Below are 27,467 nucleotides of genomic sequence, written 5' to 3'. Positions count from 1 at the left end.
AATCTCAGGATTATTTGCCAACTGCCTATGTTTTCTCTGCAATCTACTCCAATAAAAGTATCTGTGTACTGCACTACTTTGATAAGAGGTATATTGACTCAAAATTGCCTATTGTCTTGTAAGTATTTACGCACGTTTCCCAAAAAAACCAGTTTCTTGATTTGAATATGTAAACCTAGTATATAAAAGCCAGAAAAGAGGAGTTCAGAAAAAAAGCAACAGGGGGAAAGACAGGCAACAGGCATGTGGGTGGTCGTAACATCTTTTGGGAACAGCATTTCCAAGGAGACAGAATGGAGCAAAAACTCTTAGCTCCCTCCCAGCCACAGCCATGTAAAGTCCATGACTTTCATCCGGGTGCAATGGCGCGAGCACGCAGACCCCACTAGTCAGGAGGCAGAAGGCTGCCTGAGCTCCAGAGTTTGAGTCCAGACTGGGCAACGTAGCAAGACCCCAACCTCTAAAATTTAACAAAAAGTCCATGACTTTCAAATTTCTTCCCTTAGATCCTACACAGACCACTCTAGGTACGGCTGGGATAATCAACCTACAAAGAGCAAAGTTAAGTGACTTGGACAAGACAACATAGCCACGTTGAAGAACAAGACCCAGCTATGCTTGCACCACAAAGGGGCAACATCTAGGTTAGCATACACTAATTTGTGGATGACCACCCCACTCCTGCACATCCAGGACAACCACTGTGCCATGCCCCCGCTATACCTGTAGTGCCCTCCTCCATCTGAGGCCTTCCTCATGGACAGTGTCACACGGTGAATTTCACCACAGCCCAGACATCAGCACCTCTGGGAACCCCTTGCCTGCACCCTCCAACCTTCTCTATCACAGCCCCAACTCCTGTGGCCCTATAGCGCTTCCTCTACACCTGCACACCTGCATGGATCAGACTTCACTGAGCTCACTCCTTCTCTCCTAATACACTGCAATAGGGACCATGTCCTTTTCCACTAGGTTTCCCCAGCCCCTAACAGAGCATAAGGGCTCAGTACAATTTGATTCAGCAGAGATGGAAAAGCTGACGTCATCTACCCTGCATGCCATTAGAGTGACTTATACCAAATGAATAAAACATGATCACTTTTGCATAAACTCAGAAAAGCATTTTTTTTTCTCTCTCTAACCAAATTGAAGAAGAATTAATTGGGTGTTTCCTGGTGTCCTAACAGTTATTTCTTTTTAAATCACCACGTCTGCGTTGCCTTGGGCAGCTGAACCATGTATCCCGACCATCCAGGGGCCAGCCAGATGACACCACGTGTAGAGACACAGTCAGGCCTGCCCTCACTGTACAGCAGAGGCTTGTTTTAATGAAAAAGTCCCACTTTCTTCCCCCACCAAAGCTCCCTTAAGTCCATATAACTCACTGTGGCTGGAAGGCACTGTTACCATAGCTGTATGTGTTCTGAAGGGGCACGTCTACAGCTGATGGTGGCCAGAAGGGAGAAAACAGAGAGCAGTCTGGAAACATGTGCCTAATCCACCCCACTCAGCCTGAAGACAACTTACTTCCTTTCCCAAGAGACACCTGGGCGCCTTTTCATTCTCCCTACTATGTGGCCAAACCCTCACAACTAATGCTTAAGTTCTGAAGTTTATCCAGGTAGAGACAGAATCATTGAGGACATTTATGAGCTCACTCAAAACAAACAAACAGGCCTGGCATGGTGGCTCATGCCTGTAATCCCAGCACTTTGGGAGGCCGAGACAGATCACCTGAGGTCGGGAGTTTGAGACCAGCCTGGCCAATATGGCGAAACCCTGTCTCTCCTAAAAATACAAAAATAATCCAGGCACAGTGGCGGGCACCTGTAATCCCAGCTACTCAGAAGGCTGAGGCAGGAGAATTGCTTGAACCCAGGAGGCAGAGGTTGCAGTGAGCCGAGATGGCGCCACTGCACTCCAGCCTGGGCAACAGGGTGAGACTCTGTCTCAAACAAACAAACTAAAAACACAAAAGACAAAACACAACTTTTTTCTACTTTAGAGGAAGTGGAAGGGCACTACTCTGTGTGCCAGACATCATGGAGAATGTTTCACATGCACCGTCAATCCACCCTCACGTCCACTCCAGGAAAGTTTCACTAACCTTTGTGCTAGAGTGAAGAGAAGCACATTTCGGACAAGCTAAGTAACTCACCCATGGCCACCTTCCTTCACATCCTGCAAGGATGCCTCATCTCAAGAGAGTCTTCAGTGTCGACTAAATGATGCTGACTCCAGAGCGTTCCATCTAGTCTGCCCTCTATCTCACGTTTATCCTATTGATTTTTATTGGCCTCTTTATTGGACTCAGCTTCTTTCCCTTAAGATGTCGCTACCTGGCATTAACCAGGTGTTCACTGCTCAAAGTAATCAGTTTCCTCAATCTTCCTTTATTAAACAACCTGTTTCCTTATCACTCCCCACCTGTAACCCACCCCCACCCACCAGCAATTCTGCTTCAGAGTGCTCACTGGCTAAAATCAGCTCTAAAAGAGACTTTCAAAAGCTGGTAACACAACAACTCTCATTACCACTAGTCAACAGACATGCCCTATTGAACACCTAGTATGTGCCAACCCATAGTGACAATGTGTATGGGCTGCAGGGTGTGGAAGGGATCAGGACAGTGTTTGGGTGCCTACTATGTCCAGGGGCATTACACATTACCTCTTTAATCTGGGGTACATTTACATCCATTTTACAAATGAGCAAACTGATACCTAGGTTACAAGTCCCTTGCGTGGAAACAGAGAGCCTAGGATTGTGGCCATAGAGCCTCAGCCTCTCCGGGAGGCCTCTTTATGCTGCCTGGCACCGTGCAACTAGTCCTCCACCATACAAAGGAACAGACCAGCTGCGGTCCTCGGGAGCTCACCGAATAGTTGAGAAGCCTGGCTGTTCATTAAAAAAACCCTGCAGTTCAAGTGAGTATTTGCAGGGGGATCAATGAGTTGGCAAATAAGAGTGGCCCGTAAGGTGGGAAGAGCAGAGCACTGGGGGAAGCCCCAAGCAGAAAGACATGAGCCAGGCCAGGCATGGAATCTCATGCCTATAATCCCAGCACTTTGGGAGGCCGAGGCAGGTAGATCGCCTGAGGTCAGGAGTTCAAAACCAGCCTAGCCAACATGGTGAAACCCCATCTGTACCAAAAATACAAGAATTAGCCAGGTGTGGTGGCAGGCGCCTGTAGTCCCAGCTACTTGGGAGCCTGAGGCAGGAGAATCGCTTGAGCGCAGGAGGCGGAGGTTGCAGTGAACAGAGATCGCGCCACTACACTCCAGCCTGGGTCACAGAACGAGACTCCGTCTCAAAAAAAAAAAAAAAAGAAAGACATGAGCCAGGCTGTGCTGTGGGAGCTGAGGGACAGCCTCTCCCTGTGAGTCCATCACCCTGACCCCGCCACACCGCAACCATTTTCACAGGTCATGCCCTTCTATCACCAAATCTCCCCAAGTTTTCTAAAGGAACAGGCAACTTCTTTCCACCAAACTGCTCCACTGAGCGCTGCACGTGCCCTGACCCTTCCCAGCTTTCCCTTCTCATTCTTCTGCATGTGAACTTTGCTGTGAATATGGCCTTCGGGGTCCTGTGAAGGCCGCAAACAGCCCAACTTGGAGAGCCCCTTTCAACACTTCTCTGAGCAGCGGAATGAGGCAATGGGAAAGCGGGCAGGAGGCCCAGGCTGACTTTCATGGTGAATTCCCTGAGCCCCCTGGAGATGCTGCCCTTGAGAAGTCATCAATCAGCAGCCACCCTGGGGGGTACATTACTGACTGCTGCACATTTCTGGTCTCTCTTTCTGCAAACAAAATGATACATATCAAGGTTCCACATTGGTGCAGGCTGTGAGGACAATTTATTTGCTATTGGTGTGTGTCAGGTAAATCCATGTCCCATGAGGCCAATTTTGCTCAAGCACATGCCACTTTCACTTTTATTTATACAGACACATTCTTGAGTCTCTGGCAAATGATGCTACATTTGCTTCTGGGCCACCGCCAGAGCAGCCTTTAAACCAGGTGGGCACTCAGTACACCTGGGAAGCATACAACCAAACCAACTCCATTTGGTCTGGAACACAAACAGAGCACAGACTCAACCACACCGCCTTTCCAAAGGCACTGGTCCCCCTCCTCCCTGACTCCAGCTTCCCTACGTCCTCAAGTCCTGAGCTTGTCAACACTCAACTTATGACTTATGCACTTTACTTTCCTGTGCCTAGTTATTTTTTTCCTCTCCTCTCTTATGAGAAAAAAAAAAAAAAGGATCAAATACCTAGTGAGCCCCTGTTCATCCACCACTGTGCTGGGCTATAAGAGACATGCAAAGAACAGTAGAATGCTGTCCAGTGACTTCCTCCAAGTGGGCAGACATGGGACACGAAAGGGCTTGCTGAGCAATGCACACTTGCGCCATGGGAGCTCACAAAAAGCTGTCACCTCTCCCTGGGGAGGTCAGCAGAACAGATTGTGTTGGGCAGAGAGCAGAGGGGCAAGCCTTCTGGAAAACAGAACCATCAAAAAGCAATCACGGAGGTGGTAAGCGTCAAGGTGTTTGGGGACCTGCTTACGTGCAGAGAAAGGTTTCTTGAGGGGCGGATAAGGCTGGAAACAGAAGCCAGGTGTTAACTGTGGAGAGTGGGGCCAAGGTAAGCCGGTAGCCTTTGCCTTCCATGAGGAAGAGATCAGATTTGAGCCACCGTGTTGTTTTGCTTGACACGAATGCTGCGGCAGCACTGTGGAGGAAGACGTGGGGATGGGAGCCACTGGAAGCAGCAAGTCTGTACCAGAGATTCGGAGGCACCTGACAGTGAAGAGCACCTGGGCTAGCGTGGTTGCCATGGGAATAGAAAAGCAGGAGCGGCAGATACACATGGCATATTTAAGGAGATCCAAGGCCTTGTGACTGAGAACAAGGGAGAGGAAGCAGCCCAAAGTAACAGTGATATACATAGCGGACGTTTGGTGGCTTAGCACTGCAACCCCCATTCTATGTGGGGAAGATTCCCCACTGCTTGGTTCTTGACGGAAGGCAGAGCCCCACGTCTTCTACAGAAGCCGAAGGAGTCCAACATAGTTTTTCCTCCTGCTGTTCAGTGTGTGACCCACCTTATTCACAGAGTCCCACCTGGGACGTGGAAACTTGAGGGCGTGAAAAGGACACAGGGATGGTTTAGGATTCAATCCCAGAGGGGGCATTCAGTAGTGACAGCCAGCATCAGGATGGGAGCAACGGTGACAGCTTTTGTGGTGCAACTTGGGCCAAGCTTCCTTGGCATGGGAGAGTGTGCTTTGCCCACAATATGCCAGCCTGGCCATTTCTTTTTTAGTTATGCAATGGGCTTCCAAAAAGTTCCTGGAGTCAGAATCACTTTCCATTGTTGGCTGACAACTAACAATATCAAATCCAACCCAATATCTATGCCCTTCCTAAAAGCCCTCATCTTCAAGTACTCAGACCACATAGCCTCCAGCTCTGCTGAGCAGACAAAGCAAGCAACTTCGTTGAGCACCTAACTTATGCTCACTTCTGTCAGCCAACAGTCCAAGGTCCCACTGGACTATGCGCTCTCAGGACAGGGGTCTAACAACTTCTCAACCCACTTCTGTTGCATAATTCCACTCTATCCAACAAAATCTGACCTTACCCCATCCCTCAACCAGCACAGTGCCTTGCACAGGGTAGGCACTCCATATACCTGTAGAGCCTCCTGAATGTATTCATTCTAGGCAAAAATCTGAAAAGTCCCTCATGAGTTAAAAGTACATATTGCTATGACGTGTAGAAAGTTTTGAAGAGACCAAGTGTGGTGGCTCACACTTGTAATCCCAGCACTTTGGGAGGCTGAAGCGGGCAGATCACTTGAGGCCAGGAGTTCGAGACAAGCCTGGCCAACATGGTGAAACCCCCATCTCTACTAAAAATACAAAAATTAGCCAGGCGTGGTGGTGGGCACCTATAATCCCAGCTACTTGGGAGGCTGAAGTATGATAATTGCTTGAACCGGGGAGGTGGAGGTTGCAGTTTTGAAAGATATTAAGAAACAGAAGGAACAGAGAGTACTATGTACTGAAGCATTTCTAGGACAGTTTCAAAATAATCGAAGGGGAAGAGGAAATGGGTACAAGTACAGATGAAGCAAGACTGGCCATGGGTGGTAACTGAGCTAGGAATAGTTCATGGGAACTATATTATTCTCTCTGCTTTTGATATTGAAACATTCCATAATAAAAGCTTTAAAAGATTAAATCATAACTACCAAAATGGAAATGACTGACTATCCTTAAGAGTCTAAGCACCAAGGGAGAGGACTCAAATCTCCAGTAACGGTGATAAGTAATTGCTCCGGAACAGACAGTAAGACCTGAGCTCCATGTATTAGAAAAAAACTGGGATTCAGTAATAATGCTAAACCTCCATTTACTAAAGTGCTTTCAGGGAAAAAAGGCACTTCAATAAGGGAATCACCACTGAGGATTTGAGTCCAAAGAGCACAGAAGGGCGAAGGGGTAGTGATTCTACCCTCTACACAGCTCATGCAGTTCCAGTCCACATATTAATCTTTGTGGTAACTGGAGGAGGAGGAGTGCATGACCTCTGTGTACATATGAGGTTGGTATCAATCGCAGAATATCAAGTTCACTAAATCAGAACACATAAAAACGTAGAGAGCCAGAAACATGCTCATAATTCTGCAGATGTAACTTCTATAATTCTGGAGCTGCCATTTCCCATTCCTGGGAAGTCTATTTAAGGCATGCCTGGCTTCCTATGGGAACACACCTAGTGTTAAGAAGCATTCAGATCTGAGTGCTTCCCCCAGCCCACCAATAGTCAGTACTGTGTTTAAATACTTAAGAAGAAACTTCAAAAAGGACTTGCCTGAGAATGACACACATGCCACAAACTGTTAAGTAGTTAATGTAAAAAATCAAAATCAACGGGAGATTTGCTGTTAAGACACAAGTTCATCTTTAAAGGTGTCTTCTCTCACCCTGTTCTGCATCATCCAGTTTTTGGAGGGCGCTTATGGACTGTTTATGCTTGGGGCAATTCTCATCACTGTCCCTGGACCTTGCTGTCTTGGCCGCGAGTCCTTATAAGGTGGAGTCTGCTTTCTCCCGCCCTCCATACATTTCACGTGGTACCACTGCAGCTGTCAGCTCTCCTGCACTGACACCCCACAACGTGTTCCCCTCCCCCAATTCGCTATGCTCTTAGTCTCCCAGCTCCTGCCCCAGCTGCCCCTATTTTCCTTAAGCTAAATGCAGTTCCTTCTCCATAACACCATCTGCTTCTATAACAGGGCAACGCAAATGATATGTGGTCTACAGATAATTAGTATTCTGTTGTAATTTCTAATTATGATCACAGGTTACTTCCTTGCAGGTATCTCAGAATAAGTCTCAGGCCATCTGGATTCCTAAGAGAACCCCACGCAGGCTGGTTTTGCTGATCAAGCTCTTCCTGCTTTTGGTTCTCCTTGAAGGGCAAAGCACCATCTGTACTTGAGGAAATCTTATCATCTTGATGGTAAACTTTCCTGATGGAGGCTATTAAAAAGGTTAGCTCCCTGGAAATCAAGCAAGCGTTTTCTCCATGGTACTCCCTGGCTTCCTCTTGGAAAGAGTATTTCTGGCCAGGTGCCGTGGCTCACACTTGTAATCCCAGCACTTTGGGAGGCCAAGACAGGTGGATCACCTGAAGTCAGGGGTTCGAGACCAGCCTGGCCAACATGGTGAAACCCCGTCTCTACTGAAAATACAAAAAATAGCCAGGCGTAGTGGTGGGCACCTGTAATCCCAGCTACTGGGGAGGCTGAGGCAGGAGAACTGCTTGAACCCAGGAGGCAGAGGTTGCATTGAGCCAAGATCGCATCATTGCACTCCTGCCTGGGTGACAAGAATGAAACTCCAGCAAAAGAAAGACTGTATGTTGGGAAATACTACTTCTGCATTTTTTAAAGATGAGGCCTTCCTGTGGCCAAATGTCTGGGGAACACTTGCATGCTGTATTAGCAAAGTAAAGGCTCGACAACTAAGACAGCTTCTTAACATACCCTTTCCCCAAATAATACATATTGAGACTAGAGTTCTCCAGAACTCCGTGGGCTGTTCCAAGTGCAGCTTAACAACAGTTTCAAAGCAGCTAAGCAGGGGCTGGAAGACAAGCCCAGGACCTTTTGCTACGTTTAATTCTTTGCCATCTGTTATATCGGGAATCATCCACACACACATTCCCAAAAAGATTCACAGCCATTCCACGTTCTGGCTATAACCTCAGTTCCGTTTTCATCTGCTGACTCTGGAAATCTACGTCCGTTTCTAATGATCACAGATCATAGGAGACACAGTGGCTCAGTTTCCAGCACACATTCTATCCTTCTACTGTGCCCACCTGTCCTGCAGAAGATGGGAGGCTAAGGCCAACTCTCAAACTCCCTGCAGCTACAGTTCCAGATATGATTTAGGTTGAGCCAGTTAGATGTGCTTTTGTGAAATTCAGAACACCAAAGTGAGGCAGAGACCACATTTTGGCAGCAGCTGCCATTTGCTCAGCAAGCAAAGTCCAAGAAGCACCTGGTTCTTCTATGACAGTTTTAGCCAATGTTGCAGCATCCAAGTACCAGCTTCGTGGGTTCCAGGAGGCAGGACCAGGACATCATTTGCAGGTGCTGATCATAGCAGATGTGGCATGGTTTTAGAACCATAAGAGTCATGGCTTCCTGATTGTAGTATGCTCTCAATTGTGGCTGTTGCAATGTGGTTCTGGAGAAATGGCTTCATCTGTAGGAGGGGCACAGCTTCCTTGGTGGTCTAGTTCTGCAGCATGGTTCCAAGGTACTTATTCCTGAAACTGCCACCTAGAGACCTTTGTCTTCAGAACTCTTAATAGTTCTGTTAAGTCATTTAATTCCTTATAATAAATCCCTTCTTCAAATTTGCTGTAGTATATTCTGCTTTTTATAACTGAACCTCGACCCACACCCTAACTCAAGCCGTGTTCCAGCAAGGATGATCTAGCTTCTCAGTCTCACCTTGACGGCTGTGGAATTTCAGACATAGATCACTATCTATTGTCCAGCTAAGTGGGAAGCCTTCTGCATATGATTGATTGTGGCCAAAATGCTAAGAGTATAACCTGCAAAGCTGGGCTTTCTGCAAACCAAGCATGCATCATCCTGGGTCAGATCCATACGGAGGCCCTGCCTACCAGGCAGGAATGAGGCTAAAATCCTGGAGGAGCAACACTGTTATAAGCCACCACAGACAGACACCATATAAAAAGCCAGGCATCAGAGTTCACAAGAAGGAGCAATACTCCTGGGCTCTAATTACATGTTACTTAAACTCTGAGTTTCTGACCCAACACCATACTGCCACATGAGGCTAGTGACATCATCCACCTCATACAAGGATAGGAAAGAACTTGAGAGTAGACCTGAAAGGTCTTCGGAAAAAAAGTATTCTAGTAAAGAATGGCATTTATAACTACTACCGTTATTACTAGCGTTCAAGAATCATAACCAAGAAGAGAGGGACCTTTTCCCACACTTTTAAAGATACTTGCTAAGTCTTTAATACTTATAACTTTTCAGCATATTGGCATTTAAAGAAAAAGGTTTATGAGCTTCATAAAAAATCAGCGAAGTGCAATGCTTCCTTTAGATTACAGCCAAGCGTTGGAAAGGTTTTAAAAAGTCATTTGACTTCAGTGTTGTCAAGACTCATTGCAGGGTTACTGTTATCATGTCAGTTGTATTTTTGTGCTGTTCTCCAACATGGCTGGAATATTTCCTGTACCCACGTAGTTAGGTAGTTCTGGATTTTTATTGTTGCTGTTTATGTTTAAGCAAGCCTGTTGCTTCACTTTTTAATGCAACAGAAGTCAGCATGGTAGGTTTACTGCTAGCATTAAAATGCCAAGTCCCCTCTAAGCAAATCCTCTTCACACAATCTCAAAGTGTGCTCTAAAATAGCCAGATAGCCATGAGCAGGGATTCCCAGGAAGAGACAGAACAGGCAGGAAAGCAGGCGGCAGCCAGACACAGGCTAAGGAGCTCAGAGTGGGAGTGGGTTAGGAATTGGGACAATTGACAGAGAGGAAACGAGAGTCACCTGCAGCCAGAGCGCCCTGGCTGAGGACAGTTCTGCAAGCACCTCACCATGAGGTCTAGGGCCAAGAACAGAAATTGTCCAGCATGTGAAGCCCAGAGCTCATGGCCAGGACAGGTAAAGGTTCCACCTGCCAGGAAGCACTGGGTCAGTGGCAAGACGCCCAGGTAGGACTCTTGAAGAGGAAGTGGAGGAGCAGGATGCCACCGATCAGGGAGTCCAATGGGAAAGATTTGGATTCTGGGGAAGGGTGGGTCCAACATTCTTTACAAACCTGATTCTTGGATTTACATTGTTAAAAGAGCCTTCATTAAAAAGCAATTCCATGGGATTTCTCCGAGACTCCTTCATGCATTTAAAATAAGATTTTGCTTTATAAATTATCTTACACACACATTTTGGGAAAATAACAAAAATCAAAGCACCTCAAACCCACAAATCTGTGGATTTTCTTAACCACGAGAAAATCCATTTTACACTGCAATATGAAATCGTAGGAGTTGCCCTAACCCCCAAATATTCACTTTAGGATGAAGTGTTTGCTTCTCCAGCTAAAGCAAGAGAACTAAATCCTATTTGTTGTCAACAACAGTCAGAGAAATTTGGCTGGGCTATGACTATGCACTGTCCAAATAGCCATCCGGGCCAGAGGCAATCAGACAGATATATTAATTCATGTAGATTAACTTTTTAAAATGAAATGGGCCAGGCTTGCGTAGGAAGACATGTTTCAAAATATACACAGCCACTCTCTCTCTCCAACCCAATTAATAGCAGCGACTTCTTCCAAGGACACTGGAGAAGGAGCTGCAAATATAAATGTCCCAGGCAGAAGGTCTGAAAGCAAGGCCTTCTGAAGAGAGCTTTGCTCTGTTCCCTAGGGTCGAGGAAAAAAAAAAAAAAAAAAAGGAAGCTTTGTCAGGTCTCTTCCCTCCAGACATACACATCATTTTATTTGGAAGTCACATGGTGTGATTAAATTTAACTGGGTGGAGCAGTGGAAAACCACAGTATTAACAACATAATTCTTTTTGGGGAAGGATTCATTCTGCCAAACCCAAAAGATAATTCTGAAAGCTCCAAGCCACTAGCTGCTTTCAACATTTGTTTTAAATCCAGAGAGACCAAGTTTTAAGAAGTATACCTCTGCTCATCGTGGCATTGTTTCTAATAACCAAAATACTGAAAACTTCCTGGATTTTCATTTGGACTCTTGGCAATAGAGATATATATATATATATATATGGACCACATATAATAGATCACATGCAGCTTATGTAATCAGACATGTGTCTGTGTCCATGTGCATGTACACAGGTGCAATTTCTAGAAGGACACAGAAGTAAGCAGAAGTCATCTCTGGGGAGTAGAACTGGTTAAGGAAAGGGCGTCTTTCGCTCTTCACCTCTCTGTGCTGGTTGAATTTTTACAACGAGCAAGTCTTACTTCCATAAATTGGAAAAACTAGCCATGAAAACATTTTTTAAAAATCACTTTAGGAGCCCACAGGCCAGGAACCTCTGAAGAGCTCATTGTTGACTGGCTCAGTTACCAACAAGCTGTAGAGGTGGAAACGTTTTACAGCTGCAAAATTTCTTGCAGTTTACAAGGCATACGCTAACTCCCTTCGTTCCCATAACATCATCAAAGGTGTCGAGACAAGACACTTCCTGCCACAGTTACTGCTCCCATTTTACCTCCACAGAAATGGGGGCTTTAGAGGCTAGAGGACTTGCCTAAGACCACAGGAGTTGCAGAACAGAGAGATCTGGACTTGAACCCAGGCCTCTTCCTCACCACCATACTGCTGTCATGCTGTGAACCCTGGACACGTCACTTCTGGTTTTGGTTTACCCAGCAACAAAAGGGAGGCTTTATCATAGGTATCCTTTCCCCAAGTGAGTCAACAGTAGCACTGCTATTTTATCAAGGAGGAAACTGAACTCAGAGGTTGAGTAACTTGCTCAGGGGCAGAACTTGAACTCAGAACCCTCTCGCCCCACCTCCAGGCTGAGATGCCAGGCCTCTCCAGACGTTCCCCTCCACCTGAAGTAGTGCTGGTTTCAGAACCCAGATGTTCACAACAATCCTGGTTGTTTGCAAAAACAAGTATTCTAAAAACTGTGACAGGGAGGGGCTGGATGACAGTCCACAACGCCACCCACTCTCAAGGCAGTTGCTAAAAACCCAGCTCTGTGCCCCAGAAGGCCTTGGGCAGTCTCAAGGATTCTGAGTGACTCTGTAATAAGGGAAAAACCTCAGCTCTGCAACGCATTGATAATGTGGGAAGCAAGCTCCAAGAACTCCTAGGATTTCTCCCCAAAGCCCAAGCCCCTCCCGAGGCAGAGAGAAGGGAGTTTCCCACACACTCTTCTGCCTGTGTGTGACCCATACCCTGTTCCCATAGTGGCTGTGCAGAAAGGACATGCCAGCCCCGTTTGCCCTTCCTTCCAGTGTGACAGGGAGGACAATCCCTTCCTAAGGAACTGACAGACATGATGTAGGGAGTGTAGCATGGCATGGTAGCTGTGCGGACTCAATCTCAGCACAGGCATGAGAATAACTGTAAATGTGTAAGAACTATAGTATACACTGAATGCCACCCACTCCAAAAAGGCAAAACCCCACCCAGATGAGGAAGAGGAAGGGACCCGTGAGGCTGGCGCTTGTGGAGAAGGGTAGCTCTGCCCTGCCTGTGCCCCCAGCACGATGGGGAACTCACCTCTAGGAGCCTTCTCGACTCTGTGCCTGGCTCCTGCAGGCCATCAGACACTGGCCACAGTTATGCCAGCAGCAGGGGCTGAAGCGGGCTCCCCCTGGGTCTTCACCCACACCACGGGCCAGCCAAGAGTCATCCCTACAGGGCGCCTTGCAGTCCTCTCTGGATTGCGCTGCAGCCCTACAGCTTTCCGACAATGCAAGTTCAGTGACCAGTTAATCTCCACAAAATCCAAATCCATATTTGGCTCTATTCAAGAGCAATCTGTTTCAGGTAGTCCTCAAACGGCAGCGCTGACATGCAGTGAATACACAGAATGGCTGGCTGGAGGAATGAGAGTCAGTACCTCACAGAAGTACTACAATGTGAATTTGAATATAGGAGACTTTTTTCTCTTTTTTTACCCAACTAAAATTTAAGCCCAGAGTGCCAAGTATTTGAGCAGCGACTGGCTGTCGCCACTCACTACTGCAGAGTGTGGTTTCAGTCCGGCTTTGCCAGATGAACACGTGTCAAGCCTCTGCATTTCCGAGGCAGCGGCCAGCATTATTAGCTTCCAAGTCCTTTTGAAGGGAGGCTGCTTGCTTGTCCTGCCAGAGGTGATGACAGAAGCCAGAGCTTCCCTGGAATCACCAGACTCGGAGGTGCCACGTGAACATTTAAGCAACGTTGACTGCAGGCCCAGAGGGGCAAGTGGAATCAGATTCCAGCTCTTCAGGCAGGCTCCTTTCTGCTCCCTGTCTTCTCGGTCCTTCTCTTCCATTGGTGAACAGGCCTCCAGGGTCAAGGAGTAATTGAGAATAGGCCAATTTTCTGAATAGCTCAGGAAAGAAAAACACTCAAATATAACCGTAAGAAAAAGCATCTAGGAGAACGCCAATCAGCCACTGTTTATTCTGCAGCAACGATTTTCCAAACATCATTTTTCTCTGGAGTAGTTGAACTCAAGTCCCTAAGACATCTTTGAATTTGTCAATCCCAGCAATGGAAGAGGACCCAGTACCACAGAGTAACTCATCCAATGAAACTTCAGACTACTATGAGACTGTGGACAATGGAGCAAAGATGCTGCATTAACCCACGTGTGATGCCTGAGTACAAATATTATTAGCAACCCACACGCAGAACTACATGGCTACAGGAGATACTTCAGCTGTCTTGGAGGACAGTACCAAGAGACAACTGACATGAAAACAAAGGCGCTGAAACTTCACAGCTTCTACATGGAGGTATGTCACCATGGCATCCTCAACGAAACCCGGCCCCCACACATTAGCTACAATATCATGAGATCGGAAGGAAAACATGTAGGTGAGACAAGTCGCCAAAGCAGAACAAACTACTGTAACACGTGTCGTATTTTCATTTCTACACTTGAAAAATATTAACTCATGCTCAGCTTGTGCCTTTCTACAGAAACACCCTTCCCCTCTGGTCAGTCAGACCTGACAGATCAGCATTTTGGAAACAGCCCATAAACCCAATGGAAGGCAGGAAAATGTTGCCTTAGACTATTGTCCTGACAACACACAGAGCTCCACGTGCTCCCGCAGTCTTCGAGGTACCACTGAGCTTCTAGTTTCTAGTTAACCGCACAACTACACATAACCCTGGGCAGCCCTGGGCAGCTAGTTACAATTCAATCTTGTCCCTTCAATAGTAAAGAGTAAGATTAAGGACACAGAGCCAGAAGGGCTGTTTGCAACTTGGCTCTATCTCATGTTGTGTGACTTAGGCAAGTGAGTCCATCTTGCTGGGCCTTAGTTTCCTCATCTGTAAGATATGGGCATGATTACAGCACCTACTACATAATGACGTCAAGATAATTAAAATCCTTCTTGGGGAAGAGTAAGCACACGTAAGAGTTGGCTATTCTATATTTAGAGCATATTAAGGACCAATGAAGCACTTTGAATACAAAAACTTTTCATTGCAATCACTATGTTTATAAATTTTTGACTTGGATACTTAAATGTTAAGTACCACTATATCCAAAAATAGTAATGAGGCCTAGAAATTCTATTTAAAATGTGTCCACCTAAGTGTTTTAAAATGTGTCCACCTGGATTGCAACACTTGTGTCACCCTTTGTTTTTCAGCCTGTACAAGACTAAATTAGACACAGCATGTTCTATATATGGATTCCCTTAATTTCATGGCTCTGCTTCTCCAGACAGACACTACAGAGCAGGAGAAGGTGGGCTCATTAAGATACCAGCTGCAGGCCCTGAGGGCAAATGCACCCTGAAATCTTGAAAGAGTTGTTCTGAGTCCTTACTATTTAGTTCTTTCTTACTGATCTATGATAATGAAAGCGACAAGTAGTGCTTCTTAATAGGACTGTACTCAAACCACGGTAGTCCTTGGTTTCTGGCCAAACCCTATACAAATACTCTGCTGCATTCTTTCCTAGAGACCGGATATTTATTGTGCACCTACGATGAACTAGCCACTGTGTGAGGCACTGGTATACATATACTCCTGCTCTTACATAGCCATCCAGGGAGTAAACAGATTGTCTTAATAAAAAATATACATAAAATTATAAATTGAGGTAAATGCCAAGAAGAAAAAAATCAAGGTTATAAAAGTGTAAAACAAGGAGACCTAGTTAAGATTGGGCCTGGCCAAGTCTCTGTAAGAGGTGATATTCAAAGTGAGTCCTCCATTTCTCATACTACAAGTAGAGCTACCATATAATCCACCAATGCTACTATGGGGCATTTATCCAAAGGAAAGAAAACCATTATATCCAAGAGACATCTGTATCCCTCTCCTCATGTTTACTACAGCACTAGTCACAATGACCAAGATATGGAATCAACTAATCTGGTAACAGATTAATGGACAAAGAAAATGTGGTACATCGACATAACAGAACACTCTTCAGCCATAAAAAAGAATGAAATCTTGTCATTTGCAGCAATGTAGATGGAACTGGAGGACACTATGTAAAATAAGCCAGGAGCAGAAAAGTTAAGCGCTGCATGCTTTCACTCATGTGGAAGCTAAAAGAAGTTGATCTCCTAGAGGTAAAAGGAGAAAAAAAGATGCTAGAGACTGGGAAGGGTAGGGGGAAGAGGGTATTGGAAGAGATTTGTTAAAGGATACAAATCACAGCTAGGTTAGAGGAGTAAATTCTAGCATTCTATGCCGCTGTAGGATTAATATCATTTCAAATAGCTAGGAGTAGGATATTAACCTTCCCAACACAAAGAAATGATAAGTGTTAGAGATTGTGGATATGCTAATTATCCTGATCTGATTGCTATACAATATATGTATCAAAACATTACCAGTGCCCTGTGAATATGTATAATTGAAATGGGAAATTTCCCTTGACCCTTTCACAGGCCTTGTGACAGGAGTGTCTCACTCACTCCGCCCACAGCTCTCAATTCCTCGTGGGAGGGGAAGCAGGCTGGTGAGAGGGTACAGGAGCCAGAGCAAGTTACTTTGGATGATAGCAGGAGCAAAATTCCATGCAGGCCCCACGGCAGCATCCGTCAGGGAGTACCCACAACCCCAGAAGCCCAGGGGGCATGTGTCACAGGAAGTGCTCTTTTAGCTTTGCCATCTGTGGACAGCTTAAGTGTTTAACAGCTCAGCGGACCCTCCACCTTTTTGCAAGGGCAGAAGGTCAGTGTGACCACTTTCTGTAACCTGAGCTCTTGTCCAGGGTCCAGGAAAAATCAGGTCATGTGAATGAATTCAAGGATTGTAAATGTGGGGAATTTTACTGCCAATGGAAGTGGCTCTCAGCAGGAAAGGGAGCTGGAAAGTGGATGGAGTGGGAAGATATTCTTCCCCTGAAGTCTGGCTGTCCCAGATGGACTCTTCTAGCCACCAAAGTCACGCCATCAAGCTGTTTCTTTGAAGTCAAGCTGCATCTCTCTGATGTTCAGCTGCTTCTTCTCTTTTCCCCTTCTTTGCTCTCCATCAGACGAGCTCGGGGTTTTTATGTGCAGGATGCAGAGGCAGGGTGGGCTGGGGTGGCTTTGGAAAAGGCAATATTTGAGCAGGAAAACAGGAATGTAAAATCTCCCTTTGGGCTGTGGTTTCAGGCTTGAGAGTGGGGCCCCCGCCAGGGACCCTGCCCTTTTCTGCCTACAATTGATCTGCCTCCTGTCCCTATCATAATTATTTTATGTCAATTTAAAAAGATGTCTACAACAGGCAAATCCACAGAGAGAAAGTTGGTTTTAAAAAAGACAGCAAGAGCAAAATTTGCTTTTCAATTGCCAGCATGAAGAGAAATGCAGCAAATACTAATGAAATAGATTGAGAAAAATAAGTGCATCTTTTGAAGCTAAACATATTTCATTGATTGTTCTTTATTATATCTTTGGCATTAAAGCTTTTTATTCTGCTGTTTTACAAAAGCGAGATCTCTATCTCTGACAATGGCAGAGCAGGTTATTTGAGCCAACTATATCACTAAAAACAATCTCCCCCCGCAAATGCTAGATAAAATTGTTAACATTATTCTTTACCACATTAAAATATAGGCAAGATGGTAGTGAAGAACTAGGGAAATTGAAGAACAGTGAGAACCCAGGGAGTCACTTTTGCGCTAAGGGCATTTGCCAATCCTAGAAATTTAAAATTTAGTTTGGAAGATTTTTCTGTGATTAGGAAGACAGAGAAAAAAGATCAGAGCCTGCTCAAAGTTGAGGTGCAAGTGAAAGATTATCCCCCCTGCGTATACTAGGTCCAGACCCAGGATAAGGGTAGACTGGAAATAAACCCTTGTGTAGATTTGTAACTTGGGATATTCAAGTCCTGAGCTTGTTTTAAGGTGGCTCTGGACTACCAGGCACCTGCCCAGCAGATGGAGGAGGATGCCTTCATAACAGGTCTGATAAGATTTCCAAGCACAATGAACAGTTCAAAGATAACCAAGTCTAAAAGGAAACAAAGTGTTACCGAAACACCAGGGGTTTGGTCTAGGTTCTGCTGCTCACCACATGGCAAACCAGTGACTGAGGTGATAAGCACTGCCAGGGAAGATGGGCTTTAATCAGGTGCTGCAGTCAAGGAGATGGGAGCTCAGTCTCAAATCCATCTCCCTGACCGACTAAAACTGAGGGTTTATATAGCAGGGAAGAAAAGCAACAATGTGCAAGAAACAGGAACTGGGGAAGGGCAAGGACCCAATCATGATGAATGAGGAGTCTGCCATCTCATTGTCTGGATGCGGTGATGCAGTGAAGTTTTAGTTCTTTGACACTTTGAGAGGCTTGAAGGTCCTCTCCAGAGGAAGGAAGTCGGATAAAACAAAAGTAAGTTTCAAGCTTTAAGACCAGAAGGGTGAATTTCTATGTTTGTCAAAAAGAACAGTCTATGGGACTATTGGATCGGTTTCAAAGGCACCATGAGCAAGAAACAGCTGAAAATCATAAGAACAACCAAAGACTTCAGGTATTGGCATTATCGGACTATGAAACAACCACACTTATATTAAAGGGTTTTTTAAAAGGTTTAGAAATATGTCAGAAACAGGAAACAGAGTGACCTAGAATATTTCAAAAAGAACCAAATAGAACTTCAAAAGACTAAAAATACCATAATTTAAAAACTTGATATAACAGTTTAGTACCACAGTAGGTACAGATAGAGACTTGACCCGTCAGCAATTATTCAGAAGAAACCATAGAAAGTAAAAAATGGAAAATACAGGAGAGGATAGAAAATGTAGAAGAAACAGTGAGAGGATAGAGTATATTTAATCAGGATCCCAGAGAAAGAAGAGATAATGAACTTTTGAAAGATAATACATAAGTTTAAAAGTCCATTAGAACTCTAAGAAAAAATAAGAAGCCACACCTAAACAAATTATTATTAAAATACACAAAGACAAGAATAAAAATCTTAAAGAGACAGGGGTGAGAGGACCGTATCTTTAAAAGAGTAACAGATTGACAACTAACATCTTAACAACAATCATACTAGATAGTGGAATGTTGCCTTTAATGTGCTCAAAGGAAATAATTCCCTACCTAGAATCCTATACTAGCAAAACACAAGCGAACGAAACCATTTGAGAATAAAAGGTGGTTATATTATCCGGAAAGAATATAAAAGTTTTGGTTAACTTTAATTTTACAAGTAGGCATAAATACTTAAGTGATAATTTCCATGGTAGTCACTAAGAATAACAATAATGCTCATTTTTCAAACTAGTAAATGAAAAAAAACAATTTAAATTCAGTTCAAAAGAAGTCAAGAAAGGAAAGAAAAAAGTCAGATCAGGTGATATTCCCAAACATATCAGTAATTACATTAAATGTAAATAGACGAGGTACTCTAGTTACAAGACAAAGATTGTGAGACTAGATTTTAAATCTAACAGTATGCTCTTTATATGAATGAGGTAAAATATAAACAATGAGAAGTTGCCAATCTGACCAGGATAGCTATCCAGACATCAGAGAGAGCAACGGCAAAATCCTAGCAGTGGGGAAGCTGAACTGACGGGAGATCAGAGTGGTAACGGGTAAAGATTAAAGGGAAATATGGCCCAAATCAAGCCTGCAGGGTAGGCTGGGCCAGTCCACACAAGGGTAGGCAAAAATTAAAAAGTGGAATTTACCCCCAAATGGTTGAAAAGTATTGGAGGCGGCACAGGAGACAACGTCTATAATCCCAAGTTGCAATACTGCAAACTTAAACACAAATATAAAGAGCTGGTGCTTTTAAGTACAAATAATAAAGAATGTTTGGGATCACTGGGAAGTGATGTGGCTGGAGTGTAAAATTTGAGGTGATGATAAAGTGGAGATGATTTGGAAAGAACTAGAGAGGCCAGATGACAGAGGGTTTGTATTCTGATAAAAGAATTGTGATTTATACTTTGCAGATGGGGAAATGCTAAAGGGTTTTAAACTAGGAAGTGATTTGACAAGATCTTCATTTAAAATCACTTAGGCAAGATTGTTTGGAAAATGAAATAAGGGTAGATGGAAGCAGGGAGTCCAGAGCCTCTGTAATATTTTATTATCCTAAATGCAGGTATTCAGTAATGTACGAAGAAGTGAAAATTCTTATTCTCCACTCTCAAGATGGAGAGGCCAAAATCTGGGCAGCTGATGTGGATTTTTAGCACCCAAAGAAGGTTATTCCTACTGTTAAACCTCTTCAAAAATCAGCTTAATTTTGAAATTCTAAAACCTGCCGACTGTACTGTTAATAACGTTATTTAGCATTTTCTGAGGACTGGACATCTGCCTAGCACTTTAGGAAAAGTGCTCAGAGCCTTAAAGTAGGAGGAGATCCGTCATTTGTTTTCTAAAACATCTGTGATGAGTTTACGAATTCATTTAGTCCAACCACCCAGGCACTGCTGGAGCCTCTTTTAGGTGAAAGGTCAGTTGACATCTGTGTGAACACTTTCAGGGATGGGAGCTTGCCACCCCAACAAAGCAGCCAGTTTAGTCGTGGAAAAATATCTTGAGCTTACATTTTACCCCCAACCGGTCTTTACTGTCTTCCTGATCAAGGCAGAGCAAAACAAACTCAATCCCTCTTCCACACAAGCCTCCTTTCCCTTATGTGTAACGCCCTCCTGGATTGCTTGATGCAAGGTGTCTCTGCCATAGACTCTCCTCTGTCCAAGCTTCCAGACCCTCTGGCTGGTCCCTCCAGAGCTGGGCTCTGATGTTTCAACATCCTCCTTATCATGTGACACCAGAACTGGTCCCAGCTTGAAGAGTTTTTAGAATGCTTGTGGACATTGCTTAGCAGGATTTAAATCATGATGCCTGAAGGCAATAGATGAAAATGCTGAGACAGATCAGATACGCTGTGGGCGTTTTACCATAAATATTGCTGGATGAACCTTGGGTTCAAGTGTATAATGTTCTCTACTAATTCACAAGGAAATCTGCATTTGGCTCTCTTCTCCCAGACTCCACCGCACTATTTTCGCCTGAGTCTCGCCTGAAACTGCTGCCTAACGGGGGTCGCTCATGCCCATGCCATTCACAACCTCTATCCTATAGCATTTGAGGGTACCCGTGGAGACTGGAGGCACCTGGTGGGGTCCTACATGCATGTGCATAATGTGAGTATATCTACACATATACACTTTTCATACTTAGTATGTCAATATCTACATCTCCCTTTACTGCAATGAGAAAAACAGGATATTCTTACCCAATTGGAATGTAGGCCAAATAGACATAAGCTATACCCCCAAATTAAAATAGGCCAGAACTAGGCAAATAGAATAAGGTACTTCATTCCCAAATATCCCCAGATGCCATCTGTTTGGTGGCATGTTCTGAATCTGAGATCCAGTGCCAGTAGTCGGCAGTCAGCAAGAATCCTTTCTGAAAAAAGTGGGCTGTATCTTGAACTCCTAAGCCACCAGCTGCTTTTCAATCACCAGGAATTAAGAACCTGAATGCTAAGGTGAAGATGGCACTGTCATGAAATAAAGCAGGTGGTGCACCTGAGCTGGATATTTGACACAGCCCACGGCCACACCTTCCCCATGTGACTCTTCTAAAGACCCAAGCCAGAGAGAGAGAGAGGAAGGAGGCAGGGAGCCTGGGAATACTGTCACTGGGCTCTAAGCCAGTTGCCAAGTTGGGAGAACAGCTCTGGAAGCCACTGCCCAAATGTGGGAGGGACCACTTGGTAGCTGGCAGCTCACTCCAGGCTCAGCACCCTCCTTCCGCCCTCAGCCTGAGGATGGCAGGATAGGAGGCCCGAGGACAGACCGGTGTAATTGCAGAAGCCCCTGCACCCACTTCCTTTCTTCGCCAGCAGCCAGTTCAACTACCTGGGATCCAGCATGTTGACTATTCCTGTAGGCAGACAAGGCCACCAAGGGAGGAACCAGGGGAAAAGGGACTCCCACATAGGCCTCTGACTGAGGAGTGTGAGAGATGGAAGTTTGGGGTAAGTCTGGATTCATAAGTGGGAAGTTACCTACATGGTATGATTTCATAGAGCTTTTGTTGACAATCCCTTCAGCACTGGCCCTCTATGGGCATCTTATACCACTATATCATCTAACCCTCTTCACATCACTACCAGGTGGGAACACTGCCCCATTTCACAGAGAAAAGACTCAAAAAGGTTAATGGCATCTGTCCAGGATATGTCTCCTGCCAAAACTCCTGTTCTTTCTAAAATAGCTCAGTGCCTAAGTGAAACCAAAATATCTCTCCTCCCTGGCCTGAAATGCCAAGACAAGAGACTCAGTTGGTTTTCTGGGGCAGAGTGGGTGGTTATAGGCATCCTCTGGTAAACACTGCTGGGCTCACACTGGAAGACAGGTTGGGGCTCACCGGGAAGACTGCTCTTGGGGAACCCACTGACACTGAGGCAAGGGACAAGCTGTGTCCTGGGACATGGGAGAGTGGTGACACAGGTCTCCAGGAGGAGCGAGGAGGCGGCTGAGATGCCCAAAGGGGCAAAGGAAAACTGCTGACTTCATTTGGCAAAGGGGAGTACCTGTGTGTTAAACAGAAAAAGAAACACACGATTCTACGCTTACATCTAACAAGTGTTTGCTGAGGGTTCATCTCAGAAGGTACCATGCTGGGGCCATACCTCTCAAACTGTCTGTGGTAAAGGACTGGGGTTTTGTTTTGTTTTTTAATTATTTGCAACCTACTGTCTATGTGGTCTTGGTACACCTAACTCACATGCAACTTGTACCACAAACATGTGACATCAACAACACCCAAGCTTTTCCGTTCTCTGCTCAACAAGACAAGTCTACTTATGTTGCCTTAGGATGCTGTGGCAATGAGGAGTTGTCATGAGAATTTCTAAATGCTTTTGCTCCATTTCCGGTCTTCCTGCTTTAGCTTTCTACTGACCAGCGGCAGACAGTTCATGGACTGCACCATTCTTAAGCTTCACTCCAGGAATTAGGCTGCAAGACTAGGGAGTGGCTGTCCAACAGTAAGACAGTCGAGTGTGTATATGTGGGAGCCGAAATCTCCAGTTTAAAACACTCTAAAGAAGTATATCTGGGTAGACCCTTAGCAGACCTAGGCTCTAGTTCAGACTTTCCAGCTGACTCAATGTATAACCGCTTTTTCCATGTGATTGACTTTCCCCTTCAGAAGATGCTGGATTTGTGCCAGGCAGCCACTAAGGACCCTTTCAACTCCCAGGGGCCATGCTCTCTTCAGGCACACAGCTCCAGAGACAACCTACATGCCCATGACTCACTGACATCTGCAACCTCTGCCCCTGCATGCCCAACCCAACACCAGAGCCATTCATCCAGACATCTGGATATCTCCTAGACATCTCAAATTTGAAGTGGGCCCTGCCCCTTGAAGTCTGTCCCATATCCGTTAAGACCAACTCTATCCTCCGGTTGCTCAGACCAAATACCTTGGAGCCATCCTTGACTCTCCTATCTCACCGTCCACTGCTGGCACGTCAGTAAGATTCAACTCTCCCTGTTAAAATATATCCAAGACTTAACTACCTCTTATCCCCACTACCCTTATTCAGGCCACCGTCATCAGTGGCAGTAAGTAGCTCTTAACTGGCTCTGGTTCTGCCTTGCTGCCCATTGTTACACAGCAGCCAGAATGATGCTGTCAAATCTCAGGTCAGGCCACTCCTCTGCACAGAGCCCTCCTATGGCTCCTGCTTTATTCAGAGCCAAGGCCAGAGTCCTAACTGACGTGCAAAGCTCGGCACAGGCTGGCTCTCTGCTGCTGCTCTGACCTTGTTTCCACCCTTCGCCTCCTCATGCTCTGCTCCAGTCACGCTGCTTCTTTGCATGCAGGGCCTTTGCATGTGCTGTTTTCTCTGCCCAACATGACGTTCTTTCATTCCAGCATGGCTGACTTCATTTCCTTCAAGAGTTACCCAAAGGTCTCCCTGTACTCCTCACATCCCAGCATCCCCAGCCCCTACAGTTCATATCCCCCTTTCCTGCTTAATCTTTCCCTCCTTAGCAGTTATAATTATTAACAACTAGGACTTACCGCATATGCAGACTGTCTCCCCAGCCAGGATGTAAGCTCCTCGAGGGCAGAGAGTTTCATCTGTTTTTCACATACGTGAGCTCCCCAGTGCCTCCTACGATGCCTAGCATAGGGTGCCGTCACACTAACTCCATCCTCCATATACTTGTGGAATGAGGAAGGGAGTTCTGCTCTAGCTGTCCAAGGCCCTCAGGTCACCTCCCTTCTCCACTTGGTCATCAGATCCAGACAGCAAACACCTCAGCGTGTAAGGGGAAGATTCTGGCAATGGGGAAAGAAGGCTGTCTCTTGTCTCTGGGGCAGTCTCAGGAGGGAACTGTGGAGAAGTCCACGTCCACTTTGCCTCCCTTAAATCCTCACCACTGACCTGGCTTCTAAAGCTGCTGCTTTGCACCCTCATCTCTGCAAAGGAAAATACCCTCAGGATGGGGTTTGTAAAAGTTAATCCCATGTAAACCCTTCAGCTGTTTACCTGAATCCCATTTAATCTCCTATAGAGATACCTCTAAATCATCTGCTCTCAAGGAGTCGGGGATAAAGAAAAGAGACAGCTCTTCTGAAGATGTCTGTATTGCTCTTGCTGCTGGGAAAACAAGTTTGAATTTCTGTCAAGAGATAGAAATTCAAAAGCCACGGAGCAATTTTTTATAGTCCCCTTCACCCCTAACCACAGGTTCCGCGGAGCATGTCATCTGCAACAGGTAAAGGGTTTTATTCATGTAAATATTCCTCTGGATGAAGATCCTGGACCCCAACTGCAGTTGCACGTGTGAACCTGCATGACCTTCCATTTGTGCTCACCAGGGAGGGCGTGAAATGCTATTAAAGCCAGAGCCATACACAAATGAGACTTCCTTCGACAGGTGGGACCAGCAGACCACGCCAGTCACTGAGGGAGGGGCTTCCATCTCTATGGTTAACAGAGGTGCCTGCCCTCTCAGTTCCCACATGCACCAACAGTCCTAAAAGGACCAAAACACCCTGGAACTTTGGAAGACAAGCATTTACAGGGTCCCTGGAGCAGCCACTGCTCTGAGAGACCTCTTCCATGACATCCCTGACAACCACACCCCGCTGTTTGCCCAGAAACTTCTGGACACAGGTGGGGACCAGGCATTCACTCACCATCTTCTGGGGAACCCGTTCCTTCCGAGTACAATTGGTCCCACTGGGGTTTATGACCTCCAGACATCCAGGGTCTTTGTCATCACTGAGCACTCACTATGTGCCCAGTATGTTACTCACCTCGCTTGATCACCGCAAGTGAAAGAGAGAGAATTCGCATCCCCACTCACAAGTGAGGAAATCCAGATTTAGAACAGTTAAAGAAGCTACCTAAGGTGACATGGCTGAAGGTAACCAATAGAAACTGGATTTGAACAAAGTGTGTCTGGCTCCAAAAACTACACACTTGACCACAGGCTCTTCCCCCTTGACTCCCACTCACCACATACCTCCATACTTTTAAAACTGATTTCCTGATGCTCAAGAGAAATGGACTGAAATTTTGCTCTGCATGTCTGATAAGAGAACAAGAGAAATAGAGATACCAACCGTGAAACCCCTGAATGTGAATTCTTTCATTAAAGAACATCACTTAAATGCCCAAATCAATCACTGATGTTAAAATACAATGACTGAGTATAAAGAGGTTCCCCCCAAATTATACTTTTAAAACAGGTTAGCATCTTGAACACCCACACAAACACTGGAGCCCTCTGCTAACAGCTGACTCCACAGAGGATCTTTCTCCTTGAGGGCGGTCAGACCCCTTTCCAAGGAGACCCTCACCCCAAGTCCTCCCTGAGTTGCAATCTCTGTCTTGGGTTCTGCATTTCCAGCAACCTGGTCAACCAGCAGGCCTCCTGACTTTCCTCCCCAGAGTAAGTAGAATAATACTTGAGAGCTGTTTAAAAGAAAGGAGTCAGAGGAGAATCACTTGAACCCGAAGGGCAGAGGTTGCAGTGAGCAGAGAGCCCGCCACTGTACTCCAGCCGGGGCAACAGAGCAAGACTCCATCTCAAAGAAAAAGAAAGGACTCAGATGTGAGGAGCCCTTCAGAGGTAGCTGCAATGGGCCTGATGGGAACAGGAATCCAAATGACCTGCCTTGCAGGGAGGAACACTGCAGGCCAGGAAGGAGAACAGTTTATCCTCGGTCACCAAGCTCCTCCATAGAAAAATGTAATGGGGCCAGATGCAGTGGCTCACCCCTGTAATCCCAGCACTTTGGGAGTGCAAGGTGGGCAGATCACGAGGTCAGGAGTTTGAGACCAGCCTGGCCAATGTAGTGAAACTCTGTCTCTACTGAAAATACAAAAATTAGCCAGGCGTGGTGGCATGGACCTGTAGTCCCCACTACTTGAGAGGCCAAGGCAGGAGAATTGCTTGAACCTGGGAAGCAGAGGTTGCAGTGAGCTGAGATCATGCCACTACACTCCAGCCTGAGCAACAGAGTGGGACTCCGTCTCAAAAAAAAAAAAAAAAAAAAAAAAAGAAAGAAATGGACCTTGGGGTCAGACCACCCAAGAGGATTTGAAGCTGGCTTTACTAGGTGTGCTCCCTTAGTGAGCTCAGCCTCTCTATGCTCAGGACAATGGGAAGAAAAGTTGTCTCTACCTCACGTAGGGTTGCTATGAGGGGAAAAACAGGGAGCATGTGTGAAAGGCTTAGCACAGTGCCTGGTGCTAAATAAATGGTAGATTTTGTGTTTATTATCATCATTAGCAGTATGTTGTGATTTTCATTGTTGTGAGTGATTACTAGTAGTATTACAATCAGTTTTAACTAGGACAGAGAATGGATTCCCTCATCTAATCCTCTTTTCCCTGAGGACACAGCTGGAATGCACAGTACCTTGGTCATAAGGACAGTAACAATGGTGGCTAACATTTAGTACAAGCTGCATTCTTCTAAAGCTATTCATGAATCTTCAGTCATTAATATCAAGTTACTGATTTTTACATTTGAAGTATTTAGCCAAATATTTTACAAATTGTTTCTCAACTATTTCTATCAGCTCCTAAATTCAGCTAAAAAACAGATCACCTATCACAAAGAACCCAGAAGTTCAACAAAACCCATGCACCAAATGAACTTTCCTTCTTCACCTGACCACACAGCTTAAACCACACAGCTGGAAATTCAACCAGCTATTTTTTAATTATTTTTATTTTATTTTATTTTATTTTTGAGACAGGGTGTCGCTCTGTCACCCAGGCTGGAGTGCAGTGGCGTGATCGCAGCTCACTGCAACCTCTGCCTCCCAGGTTCAAGAGATTCTTCTGTCTCAGCCCCCCAAGTAGCTGGGATTACAGGCATGCATCACCATGCCTGGCTTTTTTTTTTTTTTTTTGTATTTTCAGTAGAGATAGGGTTTCCCAATGTTGGCCAGGCTGGTCTCAAACTTCTGACTCAGGTGATCCGCCCAACTTGGCCTCCCAAAGTGCTGGAATTACAGGTGTGAGCCACCCGGCACAGCCCTACCAGCTATTTAAAAGGCAAAAGTCAGCCAGGCGCAGTGGCTCACACCTGTAATCCCAGCACTTTGGGAGGCTGAAGTGGGTAGATCACGTGAGCTCAGGAGTTCGAGACCATCCTGGCCAACATGGGGAAACCCCCATCTCTACTAAAAATATGAAAATTAGCCAGGCGTGGTGGTGTGCTC

The 27,467-nt window shown here is 45.5% G+C and overlaps 1 protein-coding gene and 1 long non-coding RNA gene across 3 annotated transcripts in view; one reads left to right on the top strand and one right to left on the bottom strand.

Moving 5' to 3' along the window:
• On the top strand, nt 1–27,350 carry LOC116524302. The gene is made up of 3 exons (XR_004257266.1): nt 1–65; nt 12,291–12,293; nt 27,312–27,350. It is a non-coding gene; the product is annotated as an uncharacterized LOC116524302 (long non-coding RNA).
• PRKCE (protein kinase C epsilon) overlaps nt 1–27,467 on the bottom strand; it is a 535,093-nt gene that overhangs the window by 290,815 nt on the left and 216,811 nt on the right. The window lies entirely within an intron of this gene.

This window comes from Sapajus apella, unplaced genomic scaffold, assembly GCF_009761245.1.
Source record: "Sapajus apella isolate SASKATOON/1434 unplaced genomic scaffold, GSC_monkey_1.0 scaffold44, whole genome shotgun sequence".
NCBI classification, from domain to species: Eukaryota; Metazoa; Chordata; class Mammalia; order Primates; family Cebidae; genus Sapajus; species Sapajus apella.
Note: the sequence above shows the minus strand (reverse complement) of the source record. Positions and strands in the feature narration are given on the sequence as shown.